Source organism: Halichoerus grypus, chromosome 15 (genome assembly GCF_964656455.1).
Source record: "Halichoerus grypus chromosome 15, mHalGry1.hap1.1, whole genome shotgun sequence".
In the NCBI taxonomy this organism is placed as follows: Eukaryota; Metazoa; Chordata; class Mammalia; order Carnivora; family Phocidae; genus Halichoerus; species Halichoerus grypus.
Window position 1 is genome coordinate 44,078,438 of NC_135726.1, and position 22,660 is coordinate 44,101,097.

Genomic DNA, 22,660 nt, shown 5'->3' on the forward strand with positions numbered 1-22,660 from the left:
TTATTTATTTATTTGACAGAGAGACACAGCGAGAGAGAGAACACAAGCAGGGGCAGAGGGAGAGGGAGAAGCAGGCTCCCCACTGAGCAGGGAGCCTGATGCGGGGCTCGATCCCAGGACCCCAGGATCATGACCTGAGCCGAAGGGAGACGCTTAATGACTGAGCCACCCAGAAGCCCCACAAAATGTTTTTCTTAAATAATAAGACTTGAAAGGCAAAATTACTCCTTGATTCATGGGCTGCAAAATGGATGTTGTGTTAGCAGGCATGAAAACATTAATCTCATTGTACACTTCTATCAGAGCTCTTGGGTGACCAAGTGCATTGTCAATTAGACCATAATATTTGGAAAAGAATCTTTTTTTCCTGAACGGTCGGTCTTTTTGTTGTTGTTTTTATGTTATGTTAGTCACCATACAGTACATCATTAGTTTTTGATGTAGTGTTCCATGATTCATTGTTTGAGCAGTAGGTCTTAACAGTGGGCCTAAAATATTCAGTAAGCCATGTTGTAAACAGATGTGCTGTCATCCAGGCTTTGTTGTTTCATTTATAGAACACAGGCAGATCAGATTTAGCATAATTCTTAAGGGTCCTGGGATTTTCAGAATGGTAAATGGACACTAGGTTTCCACTTAAGTCATCAGCTGCGTTTGCCTCTAAGAAGAGTCACCTTGTACTTTGAAGCTTTAAGCCAGGCATTGGCTTCTCTCTAGCTATGAAAGTCCTAGATGTTATCTTTTTCCAATGGAAGGTGTTTCATTTACATTGAAAATTTATTTAGCGTAGCCACCTCCATTAATTATTTTATCTAGATCTGGATAACTTGCTTCAGGTTCTACATCAGCACTGCTTCACCTTGTACTTTTATGTTCTAGGGATGGCTTCTTAAACTGCATGAATCAACCTCTGCTAGCTTCCAGCGTCTCTCCTGCAGCTTTCTCACCTCTCTCAGCCTACCTAGAATTGAAGAGTTAGGGCCTCGCTGTGGATTGGGCTTTGGTTTATGGGAATGTTGTGGCTGGTGTTCACACATTTGTGTGTTCACTGGAGTAGCACTTTTCATTTTCTTCAAGAACTTTTCCTTTGCCTTCACAACTTGGCTGTTTGGTGCAAGAGGCCTAGCTTTCAGCCTCTTTTGGCTTTTGAATGCCTTCCTCACTGCGCTTAATCATTTCCAGCTTTTGAGAGATGTGTGACTCTTCCTTTCACTTGAAAACTTAGAGGCCATTGTAGGGTTGTCACTTGGCCTCATTTCAATATTGTGTCTCAGGGAATAAGGAGGCCTGAGAGGAGAGGGATGGGGGAACAGGAGGTTAGTGGAGCAGTCAGAACACACTATTGATTAAGTTCATGGTATTATATGAGTGCGGTTCCTGGCACCCCAGACAATGACAATAGTGACATCAAAGGTCACTGATCACAGATCACCATAACAAATACAATAATAAAGAAAAGGTTTTAAATATTGTGAGAATCACCAAAATGTGACAGACACAAAGCAAGCAAATGCTGTTGGAAAAACAATGTCAACAGATTTGTTTGATGCAAGTTTGCCACAAACCTCCATCAGTTTGTAAAAAAAAATGCAAATCACAATAAAGTGAAGTGCAAGAAAATGAGGTATGCCTATATAAACTTGGGGAAGTCCCTTCAACTCTCAAGCCTTGATTTCTACATCAACACAAAATTAATTCCTGTTTTACCAGGTGGTTGTGAGAATTAAAGAGAAAATATTCATAAAGCAAACGGTGGGGTGCCTGGCACATGTGAGTTGCTTGGTGTGTTTTTCTTACTTTTATTAATCCTCCCACTGACTATGAGGTGAATGTCACAATCATCTCCGTGGCATTCTCAGCACCCTGAGACTCAACTCTAGTAAGTTTCCCATAGTCACACATCTTTTAAGAACACAGGCCAGATTTGAGCACCCAGTAAAAGACCATATAACTGCCCCATGACAATATTGTGTCTCAGAAGATTAAGGTTTCTTTTGGCAACCACACAGGTCCTCTTATGCCTCTTTGAACAAAAAATATTCCCTTGGCATGCTGTTCCTTCAGCCTAGAATGTCTTCCTTATCTCCCTTATTACCAAGCTCATCTGCCAGAGGGACTACTGTCCACCTTAGAAAGTTCACTTTAGTTGTCACCCAAGCTTCCTCAGACACCAATGGAGGAAATGAGGAATCAAAAAGCTGTAAGGCATATAGAAAATCAAGAGCAAAAAGGCAGAAATTCCTCCTTTCCAGTAATTACTTTTAATGTAAATGGATTAAATTCTCCAATAAAAGATATTGGCAGAATGGATTAAAAAATGATCCAAGCAAATGCTGTCTACAAGTGAGTCACAGTAGATCCAAACACACAAATATGTTAAAAATCAAAGAGTGGAAGAATTCTTCTTTGCAAATAGTAACCAAAACAGAGCTGTGGTGCCTCCTACATTAATATCAGACAAAATAGACTTTAGATCTGAAAGATTACAAGTGACAAGGTCATTATATATTAATAAAGTGTTCACAGGAAAAAGATATAACAATTATCTCATTGCACATTTGCACATCTAATCACAGACCCATCAAAATATATGAGGCAAAATTGGCGGAATTAAAGGGAGAGATAGACTTGTACGTTAATAGTTGGAGACTTCAATACTCCACTTGAAATAATGGATAGTTCACCACACAGAAGATAAATAAAGGACTTGAACAACTCAATAAACCAACTACACCTAACAGACAAATAACAATACTCCACCTCAAAACTGCAGAATATACATTCTTCTCAATTGCACACAGCACATTTTTCATGATGGATTTATTTATTAGCGCATAAAACAAGTATCAGTAGATTTAACAGATAACATACAAAGTAACTTTCTTGACCACAACAGGAGGAAGTTAGAAATTAATAAGGAAAAGTAGACAAATATGCAGAAATTAAACTGTGCACTCTTAAAAAATTGTTATGGTCTGAATGTTTGTGTCCTCCCCAAGTTCCTATGTCGAAGTCCTACTGCCCAATGTGATTGTATTAAAAGGTGGGTCTTTTGAGAGGTGCTTAGGTCGTAATGGTGGAACCCTCATGAATGGGATTAGTGCTCTTATAAAAGAGATCCCGTAGAACTCTCTAGCCCCTTCTGCCCTGTGAGGATACAAAAGAAGTCTGCGACCTGAAAGAGAGCCTGACAACGCTGGCACCCTGATCTCAGACTTCTACCCTCAAGAACTGTGAAAAATAAATCTAAGCTGCTTATAAACTACCCAATCTCTGGTATTTTGTTATAGCAACCTGAATGGACTAAGAAAACAACCAAAGGGTCAAAGAATAAGTCACAAATCAGAAAATATCAATCAGAAAAGACTAATGAAAATCAAAACACAGCATACCAAAATTAATGGTATATAGAAAAAACAGTGCTAGGAGGGAAACTTGTAACATAAATTGCCTATATGAGAAAATATCTGGAATCAATAACCTAACTTTACACCCTCAGGAACTACAAAAAGGACAAATTAAAAAAGTATGGAAGAAGGAAATAATAAAAAAACAAAGTTGAGATAAACCAAATAAAAAACAGAAAAACACAGAGAAAAATCAATGAAACCAAAAGTTGACTCTTTGAAAAGATCAACAGAATTGGCAGACCTTTACCTAGACTAAAAAAGAGAACACAAATAACCAAAACCAGAATTGAAAATGGAGATATTACAACCAACCTTACAGAGGTAAAAGGGATTATAAGACAATATTAAGAACAACTGTAGGGGCACCTGGGTGGCTCAGTTGGTTAAGTGTCCGACTGATTTTAGCTCAGGTCATGATCTCAGGGGTCATGAGATCAAGCCCCTTGTCAGGCTCCTTGGGCGTGGAGCCTCCTTAAGATTCTCTCTCTTTCTCTCTCTCTGCCCCTCCCCCATCATTCATGTTTGCTCTCACTCTCTCTCTCTCAAAAAAACACAAAAAACCAAAAAACCAAAACAACAACACAACTGTACACCAACAAATTATTTTTCTCTTTCTCCAATTTTTTATTTAAATTCCAGTTAACATACAGTGTAATATTAGTGCACCAACAAATTAGATAACCAAGCAGAAATGGACAAAATCCTTGAAACACAGAAATTATCTAAACTGACTCAAAGAAATAGAATATTTCAACAGATCTACAAAAAGTAAAGAGATTAAATCAGTAATCAAAAACATCCCAACAAGGAAAAGTCCTGGACCAGATCACTATACAAGTGAATTCCACTAAACATTTAATGAAGAATTAACACCAATGCTTCTTCTCAAGCTTCCAAAAAATTAAGAGGAGGAAACACTCCCTAACTTATAAGGCCAACATTATTCTAATACCAAAGCCAGATAAAAAAAATCACATGAAAAGAAAATTATAGGTCAATGTTCTTTGTGAATATAGATGCAAAAATCCTCAACAAAATATTAGCAAATAGAATTCAACAGCATATTAAAAGATTTGTTCACCATGACCGAATAGAATTTACCCCAGCAATGCAAGAGTGAAAAGGAAATCAACCAATGTAATCCATCCCATTAATAAAATGAAAAAACTCACATGATCATCCCAATTTATGCAGAAAAGGTATTTAACAAAATCCAACAACCTTCATGATAAAAATGCTCAGAAAACTAGGAACAGAGGGAAAATTCCTCAACATGATGGTATACATGAAAAAAACTACAGCTAACATTGTCCTCAGTGGTGAAAGACTGAAAGCTTTTCCTCTAAGGTCAGAAAAAGAAGACTTGCTTTCACAGTTACCATTCAGCATTGTACTTGAAGTTCTACCCCAGAGCTATAAAGCAAGAAAAGGAAATAAAGGGCATCCACAATGGAAAGGAAATTGTAAAAGTATGTTTTTGGAGCTGACATGATCCTATATATAAAAGGATTCACAAAAAAATTCACAAATACTAATAAGGCTAATAGTACATGAATTCAGCAAAATTGCAGGGAAAATCAGTACCCCAAATCAATTGTGTATCTATGGAACAGGAATGACCAATACAAATAGGAAATTAGGAAACTCCTTCCATTTATAATAGTACCTACAAGAGGAAAATATTTAGTAATAAATCTAACCGAGGTGAAATATTTGTATGCTGAAAACTAAAACACCTTGTGGAGAAAATTAAAGATGACCTAAATAAGTGGAAAGATAACTCATGTTCAAAAGAAAACAAAAAGACTTAACATTGTTAAGATGTCAATACTACCCAAAGAGATACACAGACTCAATGCAATTAAAATTCCAACAGCCCTTTTTTTTTTTTCCAGAAATGGAAAAGCCAATCCCTAAATTCATATGGAATTACAAAGGGCCCCAAATAGCCAAAACAATCCTAAGAAGAATAAAGTTGGAGGACTCATATTACCCAACTTCACAATTTATTACAGTGCTACATTAGTTATAACAGTATGGCAGTGACATAAGGACAGACATACAGACCAATGGAATAGAATAGAGAGCCTAGAAATAAACCCTTACATATATGGTCAATCAATTTTCAGCAAGGATGCCAAGACCATTTAAGGAGAAGGACACCCTGAAAAACTGGAAAAGAAGGCAACATTTCCTAACTCATTTTATGATGCTAGAATTGTCCTAATACTAAAATCAGACACAGATACTACAAGAAAGAAAAACAAAACAAAAAGACTACAGACCAGTATCCCTTATGAAAATGGATGCAAACATACTGAAAAGACTAGCAACAGACATTTCTCCAAAGAAGATACATAAATGGCTAATAAACACATGAAAAATGGTCAACATAATTAGTCATCAAAAATGCAAATCAAAACCACAATGAGATCACTGCTGAGATGGCTATAACAGGAAAATTTAAAAAAGGGAAAATAAGTGTCAGTGACATTGTGGAGAAAATGGAACCCTTTGTGCCATGCTTATGGGAATGTAAAATGGTACAGCCCTTGTGGAAACCAGTATTTTGATTCTTCAAGAGGTTAAATACAGAACTACCATATTTTTCAGCAGTTCCACTTCTAGATATATACTCAAAAGAATTGAAAGCAGGGACTCAAACAGATAATTAATCACTGACATTTATGGTGACAGCATTATTCACAGTAGCCAAAAAGGACGAAAAACAATCCAAATATCCATCAACACATGAATTGATAAACAAAATGTGGCATATACATACAATGGAATATTATTCAGCCTTGAAAGGAATAGAATTCTGATACATACTACAATATTTATGGACCTTGGAAACATACTGAGGTAAGCCATACACAAAAGGACAAATATTGTATGATTCCATTTATATGAGGTACCTAGAGTAGGGAAATTCATAAAGACATGAAGTAGAATAAGAGGTCACCAGCAGCTGGGGGCAGGGTGGAAGGAGCAGTTATTGTTTAATTGAATAGTTATTTGGAATGATGAAAAATTTCTAGAAATGGAGTGCTGAGGAATGCACAGCAGTGTGAATGTATTTAATACTATTGTACATTTAAAAATGGTTAAAATGGTAAACTTTATATATTATATATCCTATAATAAAAAGAAAAAAAACCTCAATACGTAATACATAGCCTTCTTGTTCTAAGGAAATTGGATGTTATGTCCTTGTTTCTAAAAGAAGTAAGGCAAAAGGGAGAAACCCATGCAAATTATCCAAGTCTCATATAAGATAATAATATATATTTCATGGTAATTTTCAGAGTGCCACAAACCACACCTGCTAGCTTTTGTCTCTTGGAACTGAGCTAACTTATCTCTGTTGGAACCCACCAGTAGACAAGTTAAGGGAAATTACACACTAAGACCAGAATGGGACATGTCAAGAAAAGACAGGACCATGTCTGTAAGTACTCACCAATTACATTGAGAAGAACCTGATTTTTTGGAAGGATGGCAGGTCCTAACATGTAAACAAATTGCTTAATTATTTGTGGTTTTATTTCTCCTTTAAAAATTATTTTTGTAAGAATAATAGCCTCATATAGGATTACTCATTGATAATTAGTCAATACTTATGTGAGAAAAAAACATTTGTTGATGACTGTAGGTTGCTAATTACATAATGATTTAAATTCTGGAATTGATATGGAACATACAAACCCATTTCCTCATTGTAAATCTTAGGAGAATTGAGACACTGAAAGACCCAAGACATAGATGCAGGAAATGTTCAGAGAACATGTGAATTCTTATAATAATTGAGTGAATCAGTAGTTTGTAGTATGGTCCTGGACCAGCAACATCAGCACCTCGCAACCTGGGATAAATGCAAACTCTCAGGACATTGTCCCTGGCAGAGAGGAACATCTGAACAAAGGCCTGGTAGCTGGAGAGGCTGGGTTTTAGGGAGGGAAAGAAGTTCTATTGTGTTGATGTAGTTTGGGGTGGTTGGGAGAGCATTCATCAAGGCAGAGAGGGGAGGGGTTGGAGCCTAAAGTATCTTTTCTGACATATTAGGGGTTTGGATGTCATCCTAAGAGCAACAGGGAATGTGGAAACAAAGGAGCACCTTCTTCATGCCCCAGGGACAAACTGGGTCATTAATAAGGGAACAAATGCTGGGCATGGCTATGGCATACTGAAGAATGGACCACCCCTAGAAGGCATCCTTGCAGGAATCCAGCCTCTACCAGGGTCTTCTAGTTTCTCCACAGGAGAAAAGGCCAGAGCTGTTTTTAAATTGTTTACATTCTCCGTGGTGGAATTTTTTTGTTGTTGGTTTGTTTTGTTTTACAAACCCTTTGGGGACCCTCAACCTATGCCTCTAGGCTGAAGGTGGACTCCCAGGAAGTTGGAGAGAGAACTGAGGGTCTCTGGTTGGGGAGAGAACTGAGGGTCTTGGTTCTATAAGCCATTTAGTTATACTTCCATATATCAGACACAACATACACCCAGTGCAAATAGAGGGAATATGGATAAATTACTATTACTCATGACTATACAAAGGCTGTATATTTTGAAAAGGTTTCCTTTTACTAAAACATGAAAGCTAATCAGTGATCACTTGAGCCCCCAGGAGACATACAAGAAGACAGATTCACAGGTGCCTAAATGCAGAGGATTGAGAGCAATCTTGATGGCCCTGCTGAGGACCCCACCTTTCACAGGCAATGCTAGAGTTGTCAGTTTACATTTGTTTATGTAATTTTTGCAAGAATGCCAGTCTCCCCACTGGAATATTTACAGGAATGCAAAAATATTCACAAATCATGTCTGACATCTTAATAAAAAATAAATGGTAATATACAGAAACAAGAGGATATAACCCAAATCAGAAGAAAAACCAATCACTTAAAATGGGCACAGAATAAAAGTAAAAGTAGAAGACATTAAAACAGAATAATGTATTCCATATGTCTAAGAAGCAAGGAGAAAGACTGAACAAGTTAAGTAGTAACATGAAAGACCTAAGGAAGACCCTAGTCTAACTAAAAGAGATAAAAGCTATCATTTATGGTAAATGGGATGGGACTAAGGGTAAAGTGGACATTGCAGAAGAAAAGTTTAGGAACCTGGATGATGTAGCAGTAGAAACTTTTTGAAATGAAACTGAGAGAAAAAACAAAAAACAGTTATCAATGAGCAGTGAGACAACTTCAAAGGAACTAATATACATATTTAACTGAAGGCGCTGAAAGAGAGGTAGAGGGACAGAAAATCACTGGAAGAAATAATGCCTGAAATATTTCCAAATTGTTGGAAACTATAAACCTACAGAAGAAGTATAAGAAAATTTGGTGGAATAGGAGGATGCTGAGCTCGCCCTGCCTCATGTTTTCAACTAGGTATCATCCACATCCAAGTCAATAAACGTGATCTGAAGACTGGCAGAACAAACTTCACAACTAAATACAGAGAAGAAGCTGCATCTGAAAGTTTAGGAAGGTCAGAAAGGCGCAGGGAGGCTGCCTGAAGGAGGCAGGGAGCTGCATTTGCAGAGAGGGTGGAGAAACAGGCCCTCACACCAGGGAGCTCACATGGGGAAGACTAAGCCCCATAGCATTTGGCTTTAAAAACCACAGGGCCTGAATTCTGTGAGTGTGTAAAATCAGTGGGACTTGAAACCTGGAGCTTTGGAGGTCAGCTGACTCAGCACTAGGGGAGCCAGGAAGGTAAGTGATAGCTGGGTCCCTGCCCTTAAAAAAACAACAGACTGCATGGAGAGGCAACATAAAAATGGCAGTTTACACAACACTGGGGGCAAACAGGAGACAGATCTATTCATATTGATTTCAGAGCATGTTGGGGGACTTCTCCAAAAACAAGGGAGCTAGCAGGTGCCATTTTCCTCCCCAGCCCCCCACCCCTCATAAGCACAGAGCCACCTGCGGGGTTAGGGCTGCACAGACATTTGCTACCTAACCCACTAGCAGTGTGCCAAACCCATGGGTTCTCCTGAGGATGTGCACGTTCCAAGCCTGCTAGCCTAGGCCCTGGGCTCAGGGCACATTTGTTCAAGCCTTGAGCACCCAGCCCAGCCATCGAGAGCATAGCTGCCACCACGCACGCCACACACACGTGCTGTGCCACAGCCAGTTGTGTGCCCCCTGCCACCCTTGCGTTTTACCCAGCCCAACACCCCAAGCCAGCATTGCATGCTGTGCCTAGCCGAACACCCACAGGTGCCATTGCACACCCTGCCCAGTCACCCCCACCAGCCACCTTCATGGGCCACGACCAGCCATGCGCTCCCCATCAACTATGTGCACTGTGCCCAGCCACCGAGTGCGTAGCTGCTGCCATGCACTACACCCAGCCACCAGGCAGAGCCCAACCACTGCACCGCACAGAGCAGCCTGCTCCAGCCAGGGTTGTGTGCTGTGCTCAGCCTTGTGCCCCAGCCATCACGGCACTTCAGGGGGTCCTCATCTAACTAGTGGCCTAGGGCCGATTTAGCTAATACGGCCACCCTGCTCCCAGGTTCCCAGGTGGGCACTACCCCCAAGAGCTGGCCTGACTGGGTCCCACTAACACCACAGAGAACAAGCATGGCCAAAACAGGCAGAGGCTCAGTGTAGACAATAGCACTGAAAGGAAAAGTGACTCAGACACAGCAGTAGGGCGTAAGCAACACACATAGGATACTCTCCTGAAGTGCCAAGGTTCTGGACAGGGGACACTGCAAGCACTCCAGGACCTCTTCATAAAGTCACTACTTTCAAGAGCGGAAGACACAGCTGACTTTTTTTTTTTTTTTTAGCTGATTTTCTTAACACACAGAAACAGACACAGAGAAGCAGACGAAATGAGGAGACAGAGAAATTTATCTCAAATGAAAGAATAGAACATGACTACAGCCAGAGATCAAAGCAAAAACAGATATAATTAACATGCCTGATATAGAATTTAAAGCAATGATCATAAGGATACTCACTGGACTTGAGATAAGAGTGGAAGATATGAGTGAGATCCTTAATATAGAGATAAGGAATAACATAGCAGAGATAAAGGACACAATAAATGAAATGAGAAATGTACTTGATGGAATGAACAGTGAGATGGAAGAAGGAGAGGAATGAATTAGTGACCTGGAAGGCAGAGTAATGGAAAGTAATCAAGCTGAATAGAAGAGAGAAAAGAATAGACTTAGGGAACTCAGTGACTCCATCAAACATAACATTTGTATTATAGGAGTCCCAGAAGAAGAAGAAGAGAGAGGGGGGGGCAGAAAATTTATATGAAGAAATCATAGCTGAAAATTTCTTTAATCTGGGGAAGGAAATAGATATCCAGATCCAGGAGGCACAGAGAACCACCAATAAAATCAATAAAAGCAGATGCACAACAAGACATACCATAATTAAATGCAAGATACAGTGATAAAAAAATTTAAAAGCAAAAGAAGTCATTAATTTACAAGGGAAACCCCATAAGGCTAGCAGGGGGTTTTTCAGGAGAAACTTTGCAAGCCAGAAGAGAGTGGCATGATATATTCATAGTGCTGAATGGGAAAAATCTGCAGCCAAGAAATACTCTATCCAGCAAGGCTATCATTCGGAATAGAAGGAGAGATAAAGAGTTTTCCCAAAACTAGGGGAGTTTATGACAACTAAATTAGCTCTGCAAGAAATATTAAAAGGGATGCTTTGAGGGGAAAGGAGAGACCAAAAGTGACAGTATCGAGGTAGGAAACACAAAAGCAGTAAAAATGAATATTTCTGTAAAAAATCATTCAAGGAAATCACCAAAAAGGTCATAAAATATGATAACATATATCTAAAACATGGGGAGGGGAGGAGAAAAGAATCAGTTTGAACTTAAATGACCATCAACTTAATATAGACTCTTACATGCAGAAGAGCTTATATATAAACCTGGTAGTAACCATATATCAAAAAGCACTAATAAATATGCAAAGAACAAAGAGAAAGAAATCCAAATATATCACTAAAGAAAATCAGCACAACGTGAAAGAGAGAAAAACAAAAAGGATCTGAGAAAATCTACAGAAACAACCACAAAACAAGTAATAAAATGGTAATAAATATATATCCATCAATAATTACTCTGAATGTAAATAGGCTAAATGCTCCAATCAAAAGATATAGGGTTAAAGAATGGATATAAAAACAAGACCCATCTATATACTGCCTACAAGAGACCATTTAGACCTAAAGACACCTGCAGATTGGAAGTAGAAGATGGGGTGTGCCTGGGTGGCTTAGTCGGTTAAGCCTCCGACCCTTTTAAAAAATTTTTTTACTTAAATTCAATTAGTTAACATACAGTGTATTATTAGTTTCAGGGGTAGAATTTAGTGATTTATCACTTGCATATAACACCCAGTGCTCATTATACCAAGTGCCCTCCTTTATGACCATCACCCAATTACCCCATACCCCCACCCATCTCCCCTCTAGCAACCCTCAGGTTGTTTCCTAGAGTTAAGAGTCTCTTATGGTTTGCCTCCCTCTCTGGTTTTATCTTACTTTATTTTTCCTTCCCTTCTCCTATGTTCAACTGGTTTGTTTCTTAAATTCCACATATGAGTGAAATCATATGGTATTTGTCTTTCTCTGACTGACTGACTTCACTTAGCATAATACCCTCTAGTTCCATCCACATCATTGCAAATGGCAAGATTTCATTCTTTTTGATGGCTGAGTAATATTCGTGTGTGTGTGTGTGTGTGTGTGTGTGTGTGTACCACATCTTTATCTATTCATCTGTCAATGGACATCTGGGCTCTTTTCATATTTTGGCTCTTGTGGACATTGCTGCTATAAATATTGGGGTGCAGGTGCCCCTTCGAATCACTGTTTGTATCCTTTGGATAAATACCTAGCAGTGCAATTGCTGGGTCATATGGTAGTTCTATTTTCAACTTTTTGAGGAACCTCCATACTGTTTTCCAGAGTGGCTGCACCAGTTTGCATTCCCACCAACAGTGTAAGAGGGTCCCCCTTTCTCTGTATCCTTGCCAACATCTGTTGTTTTCTGAGTTGTTAATTTTAGCCATTCTGACTGGTGTGAGGTGGTATCTCACTGTGGTTTTGATTTGTATTTCCCTGACACGGAGTGATATTGAGCATTTTTTCATGTGTCTGTTAGAGGCCTCCAACTCTTGATCTCAGCTCAGGTCTTGATCTCAGGGTTGTGAGGTCAAGTCCCACACTGGGCTCTGCCCTGGGTGTGGAGCCTACATTAAACAAAAGAAGAAGAAAGAAAAAAAGAGAAAATGAGAGGATGGAGAAACATCCATCATAAAAATGGATGTCAAAAGAAAGCTGGAGCAGCAATACTTATTTTGGACACTTTAAAACAAAGACTGTAACAAGTGACAAAGAAGGACAATATATAATAATAAGGAGGACAATCCAAGAAGAAGATATAAAACTGTAAATATTTATGCACTCAACATAGGAGCACTCAAACACATAAAACAGTTTATAACAATCATAAAGGAACTAATCAATAATAATACAATAGTAGGGGACAACAACAGCCAAATTATAGAAAGAACCTGAATGTCCATCAACTGATGAATGGATAAAGAAGATGTGATATATATATGCAATGGAATATTACTCAGCCATAAAAAAGAATGAAATCTTGCCATTTGCAATGACATGGATAGAGCTAGAAAGTATTATGCTAAGTGAACTAAGTCCGAGAAAGACAAATACCATATGATTTCACTCATATGTGGAATTTAAGAAACAAAACAAATGAACATAGCGGGGGAAAGAGAGGAAAACCAAGAAACAGACTCTTAGGTATAGAGAACAAACTGATGGTTACTGGAAGGGAGGTGGGCTGTGGGGATGAGTTAAATAGTTGATGGATATTACAAAGGGCACTTGTGATGAACACCGGGTGTTGTATGTATGTATGAATCACTAAATTCTACACCTGAAACTAATACTACATTGTATGCTAATTGGAATTTAAATAAAAACTTGGAGAAAGGGGCGCCTGGGTGGCTCAGTCGTTAAGCGTCTGCCTTCGGCTCAGGTCATGATCCCAGGGTCCTGGGATCGAGCCCCGCATCGGGCTCCCTGCTCCGCGGGAAGCCTGCTTCTCCCTCTCTCACTCCCCCTGCTGGTGTTCCCTCTCTCGCTGTGTCTCTCTCTGTCAAATAAATAAATAAAATCTTTATTAAAAAAAAAAAAAAAACAAAAAAAAACAAAAAAAACTTGGAGAAAAAAAAGATTTAAAAAATAAATTAATTCAATTTCTTATTTTAAAAAACACTCACCGTGATTAAGTGGGGTTTATTCCTAGGTTGCAAGAGTGGTTCAGCATTTGTAAATCAATCAATGTGATGGTGAGTGAGTGGCCAAGCCTTTAGAGCTTGTCTCTTACTTGGTTGACTGATCACATTGAAACATCACATCAGTAAGGGAAAGGATAAAAAACATATGATCATTTCAATAGATACAGAAAAAGCATTTGACAAAATACAACATCTATTCATGAAAAAAACCCTCAACAAAATAGACTTAGAGGGAACATACCTCAACACAATAAAGATCATCTATGAAAAACCCAGAGCTGGGCACCTGGGTGTCTCAGATGGTTAATCGTCTGCCTTCGGCTGAGGTCATGATCCCGGGGTCCTGGGATCGGAGTTCCGCATCGGGCTCCCTGCTGTTTGGGGAGCCTGCTTCTCCCTCTGCCTCTGCCTCTCTCTCTCTGTCTATCATGAATAAATAAATAAAATCTTTAAAAAAAGAAAAGAAAAACCCAGAGCTAATATCCTTAATGGGGAAAAACAGAACTTTTCCCCTAAGTCAGGAAAAAGACAAAGATGTCCACTCTTCACCACTTCTATTCAACATAGTACTGGAAGTCCTAGCCACAGCAATCAGACAACAAAAAGAAATCAAAGGAATCCAAACTGGTAGGGAAGAAGTAAAATTTTCACTGTTTGCAGATGACATGATACTATAGAAAACCTGAGAGACTCCACTAAAAAATTGCTAGAACTGATTCATTTCCCAGTTTGATGCAACATGTAGCCTAATGCCCAGTAATTGTCAATGGAATGTGAATGGAAGTGATGTATGTGTACAAGTGAATATGACTATAGGTCTTCCTCAATTTATGATGGGGTTCCATCCTGATATCCATCAAATGTGTTTAGTACACCTAACCCATCCCATAACATAGCTTAGCCTGGATTACCTTAAACATGCTCAGTACACTTACATTAGCCTACAGTTGGGCAAAATCATCAAATACAAAGACTATTTCATAATAAAGTGTTGAATATCTCATGCATTTATTGAGTATTGTACTGAAAGTGAAAAACAGAATGGTTGTAAGTGTACTGTGGTTTACCCGCGCGATTGCACGGCTGACTGGGAGCTGTGACTCGCTGCTGCTGCCCAGCATCAGGAGAGAGCGTCATACTGCAATATCGCTAGCCCAGGAAAAGATCCAAACTCAAAATTCAAAGGCCACCTTCTACCGAATGCATACTGCTTTCACACCACTATAAAGTGGAAGAATCCAAAGCTGAACCACTGTAAGCTGGGGGCCGTCTGTCCTCCCCTGCTCTCCTATTCCTCTTGGCCACTTGGATGATGCCAGGGCAAACTTAAAGCAACATACTGACAACAGAACGCACCTGGATCCCTGAATAAATAGGTGGTACAGAGTACCCCTGCTGACCCACATTAACCATGTCATAAATGAGAAAAAAACTCTTATTAATTTGTTAACTGACGTAGAATTGGGAGTTTATCTTTTACAGCAAGATAGCATTAACTTAGCCTAACTTGTATATCAAAGGAATAGCAAGATCATGCAACTTCCTCAGGCATGAGGCTAGTGAGTGGCCAAGCATTTAGAGCTTGTCTCTTACTCAGTATACCACCTCCCAACCCTAATAAAGACGAAGAGTGCGATGGGGTGGAAAGACAAGGGAAACAACTGGGAGTGCTCCATGACCAACCAAGACTCCGGGAAGGCCACAAAAGAAGCTGCCCATGGAATTTCAGACAGGTGATCCCCTGGTAGTCTGTGAGTTGCCATGAAACCCATTGCCAGGACACCCACCTGCCAGACTCTCAGCCACCTACCTGTATAGGTGCTTTTGGAGAGGCCTCTCTTCACTGTCCATAGTTCCTGCCCATGTTCCACTAGGTAGGTCAGCTCTGGTTTGGGAACAGGATGCCCTGTGCATGCAGAAAGAAATGGGGCATGGGTATGTAGGTAAGGACAAAAGGAAAAGTCTCAAGTATACAGGAGTATACACCTTTCACATGCCACCATGAAACTCCAGAAAGGAAATGACTCCTTCCAGAAGGTGTTCCCTAATGAAGCCAGTAGGATTCCACCTCCCCGTGGATCAGAACTACCTGGAGATGTCTGTTAAACCAAATGTGAGTTAAACCAAATCTCTGGGCATAAGGACAGAACACAGGGAGTCTGTAAAGCTCCCCAGGTGATTCTGGTGCCCAAGGATGGCTAAAAAACACTGGACTGAATCAACTGTTGAATGGCATCTACTGATAGTTGTCCGAGGTGGGCCGTGACCTAAAACCGCTACCCATTCTGAAGAAAAAGCCTTTAATCCAAGTTGGGAAGACAGAGCTGAAGGTGGGGACCTGCTGCCCTACTTGCCGCTGTAGCATCCCATGGCGACTTTGAGGATACTGGCCTGATGGCCTGGACCAAGGACAGAAAGTGAACAGACACGCCTGGGTTGGCACCTACCAGGCCAGGAGCCAGCATCACCTCAGGGCTTCTCATCAGGTGAAGTCATTTTCAGGGGTGAAATCAGTATGAGGAGGTTTTCTGGTACATGCACCGAAGCATGTTTTGCCAAATGTGAAGGCTTAAAGACAGGAGGACTCTGGAGAGAATCCAGTGACTAAGGCACCACAACCCACAGAAACTCCTAGAAAATCCTATACTGCAGGCCAGAATGTATCCAGTTGTCCTGCAGCAAATGCTCACTGATGTTTGCTAGATGCCTGGAACTGAGCCCCATGATGGGGCAGTGTCAAAGTTAAATCAGAGCTTCCTTCATCTCTGTCCTGGAACTGAGCTCCCTGTCCCCACAGGGACTTGGCTCCTCCTGTTGGTCCCTCCACCTGGAATACTATTCCCCACGCATCTCCTTTCAACAACTAATCACAATGGTCACAAGCTAACACCATTTACTGCATTGATGACTGACCTCCTGGGAGAGACAATGTGGACACAAGGCCGGGAGAGCCCTGTCATGGTGACCATTTGGACATCTGGGAAAAGAGAGACCTCAGGCGTCCATTCAGTTCATATACAGACCAATTTCTGGGTAAATTGGCCATTTAAAGTTTCGGTGGGAGAATAGTTGGGACTTACTGATCTAGTACATGTAACAAGTACATGTGTCATACTTGCTTGTTCCTAGTTCTATTCTAAGCACTTCACCGTTATTAGGTCACTTGGGCTAAGTGAAAGGTTACTATAAAAATACAATAAAATCAAAATAACTGTATTAAGTCCCCGGAAGCTCACGCTGTGTCCTCAAGGCTATGTGTCCTACAGCTATTCTTTCTGAAGGGGAAATTAGCTAAGAGACACAGGAGAGCTAAAGATGCAGCACCAAGCCCAGACTCTTCCAACAACAATTAGAAGGCAGGAAAGAGGAAGGAAAAAGGAAGAGCTTTCTTAGATCCCCATCAACGCCATTGATGATGTGTCTGTGCACCCTCTAAAATGATCTCCCTTAGCAGCAGAGAAGCAAGGCATAGGCCTTAGGAGATAAGGGAAAACTGCAGACACCAGGAGCCAAAGAAGCCATTTAGCCGAGATTGTGCTGCTTAGAAAAATACCAGTAGCACTGATGTCAAATATCTTCCTGTCTGTCTGATTCGCCCACTTCTTGGAGAACTCACAGGTCCTGCTTACTGGGCTATGAGGACATTTGATCCAACCAAACTGAACCAATCACTTTACCTATTATGGAGATCTGGAATAAGGACTTCAGACTGAGGACAGCTTTTACTGGAAACTTGGGTAAGAATGTTGAGAATTGTTTCTTATACAGCAATCCCTATTGTACACAAAGGGATGCCAGTAACAGGTTAGAACAGAATATGCTGAGGTTGTGGAGAGACAGGAAGGTGGGTCCCAGAGGCCTTCTCAATCAGCCATGCTTAGAGAGAAAGGATGGAATGAAAGCCTGTGGGTACCACTCTGGAGAGCATTGAATCCTTACCCAGTGGGACCAGGAGCCCAGAGTCTCCAGCATCACCTCCAGATATAAGATTCCTTGGGCCAGGTCCAGATATCTCCATTCTCAGTGAAGGTCACAGCCATGTCTTTAAATGATACCAGTGCCTGGAAGATGAGATGAGAGCCTATTGCTTGGTCACCAGCAGAAGTCCAGAAAGACCTGAACCACTGAGTATCTCCTGAGAACCTAGCTCTGTACTGGGCTCAGGAGGGAAGCAGATGATGCCTCTGACAGAATAAAAGATATGGGAGAGAAAAGCCTCCTGTGTAGGTAGCCATTGGAGAAAGATATAAAACAATGATAATCTCGTGTGGGCAGTGAGGAGCAGAGAGTAAGCGCTCTGGGATATTGGAAGAGCGGGGAAAAGTAATTCAAATAATGGGAGCAGCAACAGCAGAGCCTCTCTGGTCTGCACTGTGTGCCTGCATCTGGGGCTTCAGATGCTGTGTTAATGCAACTAAAAGTCTGTAGGTCTAGAGTGGTTTTTTTTTCAAGTTTTAATTTATATTTTAGTTAACATACAGTGTGGTATGAGTTTCAGGTGTAGAATTTAGTGATTCATCACTTACATACAACACCCAGTGTTGACCACCACAAGTGCTCTCCTTAATACACATCATCCATTTAACCCAACCCCCCTCCCCTCCCCTCCAGCAACCCTCAGTTTGTTCTCTACAGTTAAGAGTCTGTTTTTTGAAGAAAAACGAAGAGTCTGTGTTCTGGTTTGCCTCTCTCTCCCCTCCCCCATGTTAATCTGTTTTGTTTCTTAAATTCCACATATGAGTGAAATCATATGGTACTTGTCTTCTCTGACTGACTTATTTTACATAATACTCTGTAGCTACATTCACACTGTTGCGAATGGCAAGTTTTCATTCTTTTTTATGGCTGAGTAATATTCCATTGGGGATATATATAAAATATATAGCAAAAAATATATATAAAAATATATAAAATATCTATCTCATATACATATATATATATATATATATATATATATATATATATATGTATATATAATATCTATCTCACATCTTCTTCATTCATCAATAGATGGGTATTTGGGATCTTTCCTTAATTTGGCTATTGTTGATAATGCTGCTATAAATATCAGGGTGCATGTATCCCTTCAAATTAGTATGTCTGTATCCTTTGGGTAAATACCTAGTAGTGCGATTGCTGGATCATAGGGTAGTTCTCTTTCTAACTTTTTGTAGAACCTCCATACTGTTTTCCAGAGTAGCCGCATCAGCTTGCATTCCTTCCAACAGTGTAAAGAGGGTTCCCCTTCCTCCACATTTTGCCAACACCTGTTGTTTCCTGTGTTGTTAATTTTAGCCATCTGACAGGTGTGAAGTGATATCTCATTGTAGTTTTGATTTGTATTTCCCAGATGATGAGTGATGTTGAGCATCTTTTCATGTGAATGTTGGCCATCTGTATGTCTTCTATGGAAAAATGTCTATTCATGCCTTCCCAATTTTTATATGGATTATTTGTTTTTGGGTGTTGAGTTTTTAAAGTTCTTTATATATTTTGGATACTAACTCTTTATTGGATGTGTCATTTGCAAATAACTTCTCCCATTCTGAAGGTTGCCTTTTAGTTTTGGTGATGGATTCCTTCGCTGACAGAAGCTTTTTATCTTGATGAAGTCCCAACAGTTTATTTTTGCTTTTGTTTCCCTTGCCTCAGGAGATATATCTAGTAAGAAATTGCTATGGCCCATGTCAAAGAGGTTACTGCCTGTGCTCTCCTCTAGGATTCTGAGGGTTTCAGGTCTCACATTTAGGTCTTTCATCCATTTTGAATTTATTTTTGTGTATGCTGTAAGAAAGTGGTCCAGTGTCATTCCTTTGCATGTTGCCGTCCAGTTTTCCCAACACCATTGTTAAAGAGACTGTCTTTTTTCCATTGGATATTCTTTCTGCTTTGTTGAAGATTTGTTGACCATATAGTTGTGGATTCATTTCTGGGTTTTCTTTTCTGTTCCTTCGATCTATGTGTCTGTTTTTGTGTCAGTACCATACTGTCTTGATCACTATAGCTTTGTAATATAACTTGAAGTCCAGAATTGTGATGCCTCCAGCTTTGCTTTTCTTTTTCAGGATTGCTTTGGCTATTCAGGGTCTTTTGTGGTTCCATACAAATTTTAGGATTGTTTGTTCTAACTCTTTGAAAAATGGTGGTGGTATTTTGATAGGGATTGCATTAAGTGGGTAGATTGCTTTGGGTAGTATAGACATTTTAACAATATTTGTTCTTCCAATCCATGAGCATGGAATATTTTTCCATTTCTTTGTGTCATCTTCAATTTCTTTCATAAGTGTCCTATAGTTTTCAGAGTACAAATCTTTTACTTCTTTGGTTAGGTTTATTCCTAGGTATCTTATCATTTTTGGTGCAGTTGTAAATGGGTCAATTGTTTGATTTCTCTTTCTGTTGCTTCATTATCGGTATCAGTACAAGGAGATTTCTGTACATTGATTTTGTATCCTGTGATCTTACTGAATTCACTTGTCAGTTCTAGTAATTTTTTGGTGGAGTCTTTTGGGTTTTCTATATAGAGTATCATGTTATCTGCAAATAGTGGAAGTTTGACTTCTTCCTTGCCAATCTGGATGTCTTTTATTTCTTTTTGTCGTCCGATTGCTGTGACTAGGACTTTCAGTACTATGTTAAATAACAGTGGTGAGAGTGGACATCCCTGTTTTGTTCCTGACCATACAGGAAAAGCTCTCAGTTTTCCCCCATTGAGAATGATACTAGCTGCGGGTTTTTCATATATGGTCTTTATTATGTTGAGGTATGTTCCCTCTATCCCTACTTTGTGGAGGAGGGTTTTTATCATGAATGGATGTTGTACTTTGTCAAATGCTTTTTCTGCATCTATTGAGAGGATCTTATGGTTCTTTTATTAATGTGGTATATCATATTGGTTGATTTGTGAATATCGAACCACTCTTGCAACCCTGGAATAAATCCCATTTGATTGTGGTGAGTGATTCTTTTAATGTACTATTGGATTTGATTTGCTAGTATTTTGTTGAGAAGTTTTGCATCTGTGTTCATCAGTTGGCCTGTAATTCTCCTTTTTAGTGGGGTCTTTGTCTGGTTTTGGAATCAGTGTAATGCTGGCCTCATAGAATGAATTTGGAAGTTTTCCTTCCATTTCTATTTTTTGGAATAGTTTGAGAAGAATAGGTACTAACTCTTCTTTAAATCTTTGATAAAATTCTGCTGTGAAGCCATCTGGACCTCGATTTTTGTTTTTTGGGAGATTTTTGATTGCTGATTCGATCCTTTTTTTTTTTTTAAGTTAGGGGTTTATATACCTTTTTTAAAAAAATATTTATTTATTTGACAGAGAGAGATATAGCGAGAGAGGGAACACAAGGAGGGGGAGTGGGAGAGGGAGAAGCAGCCTTCCCGCTGAGCAGGGAGCCCGATGTCGGGCTTGATCCCAGGACCCTGGGATCATGACCTGAGCCGAAGGCGGATGCTTAACGACTGAGCCACCCAGGCACCCCTACTGATTCAATTCTATACTAGTTATTGGTCTGTTCAAGGTTTCTATTTCTTCCTGTTTCAGTTTTGGTAGTGTATATGTTTCTAGGAATTTATCCATTTCTTCCAGATTGTCTGATATGGTGGCATATAATTTTTCATAATATTCTCTTGTAATTGTTTGTATTTCTGTGGTGTTGGTTTCTCCTTATTTCTCCTCCTTCATTTGTGATTTTATTCATTTGGGTCATTTCTCTTTTCTTTTTGATAAGTCTGGCTAGGAGTTTATCAATTTTAGTAATTCTTTCAAAGAATCAGCTCTTAGTTTTGTTGATCTGTTCTACTGTTTTTTGTTTCTAGATCACTTCTTTCTGCTCTAATCTTTACTATGTCCCTTCTTCTGCTGGCTTTAAGCTTCATTTATTGTTCTTTTTCTAGCTCCTTCAGGTGTAAGGTTAGATTGTTTGAGATTTTTCTTGCTTCTTGAGGTAGGCCTGTATTGCTATATACTTCCCTCTTAGGACCACTTTTGCTGCATCCCAAAGGTTTTGGACTGGCGTGTTTTCACTTTCACTTGTTTCCATGTTGTTGTTGTTTTTTTAATTTCTTCTTTAATTTCCTGGTTAACCCATTCATTCTTTAGTAGGATGTTCTTTAACTTCCATGTATTTGTGGTCTTTCCAAATTTTTTCATGTGGTTGACTTCAAGTTTCATAGCATTGTGGTTAGAAAATATGCATGGTATGATCTCAATCTTTTTGTACTTGTTGAGGCCTGATTTGTGACACAGTATATGATCTATTTTGGAGAATGTTCCGTGTGCACTGGAAAAGAATGTATATTCTGCAACTTTAGGCCGAAATGCTCTGAATATATCTGTGAAGTCCATCTGGTCCAGTTCGTCATTCAAAGCCATTGTTTCCTTGTTGATTTTCTGCTTAGATGATCTGTCCATTGCTGTCTCCATTGATAATGGAGTTTCTCATTGATAATATGAGTTTCTTTATGTTTGTTATTAATTGTTTTTTATATTTGGGTGTTCCCAAGTTGGGGGCATAATTATTTACAATTGTTAGATTTTCTTGTTGAATAGTCCCCTTTATTATGTTTTAGTGTCCTTCTTCATCTCATTACAGTCTTTAGTTTAAAATCTAATTTATCTTATATAAGTATTATTACTCTGGCTTTCCTTTGATGTCCATTTGCATGATAAATGTGTCTTCATCCCCTCACTTTCAATCTTCAGGTGTAACCAGGGACCTTGATCTTCACTGTGTAAACATTCACAAGGTCCAGGGGGCCGCCTATGGGGGCTGTGGGGATGAGGGGCTGGTGCCGAGGCTCTGGAGAGGCTAGGGGGCAAACCCCATTACAGGGGTGGGGGTAGGGGGTGGGGGGTGGGAGGTCAAGGCTCATACAAAAGCCTGGAGGTAGGTGTTATCCTCCTCATTGTCCTTTGGCT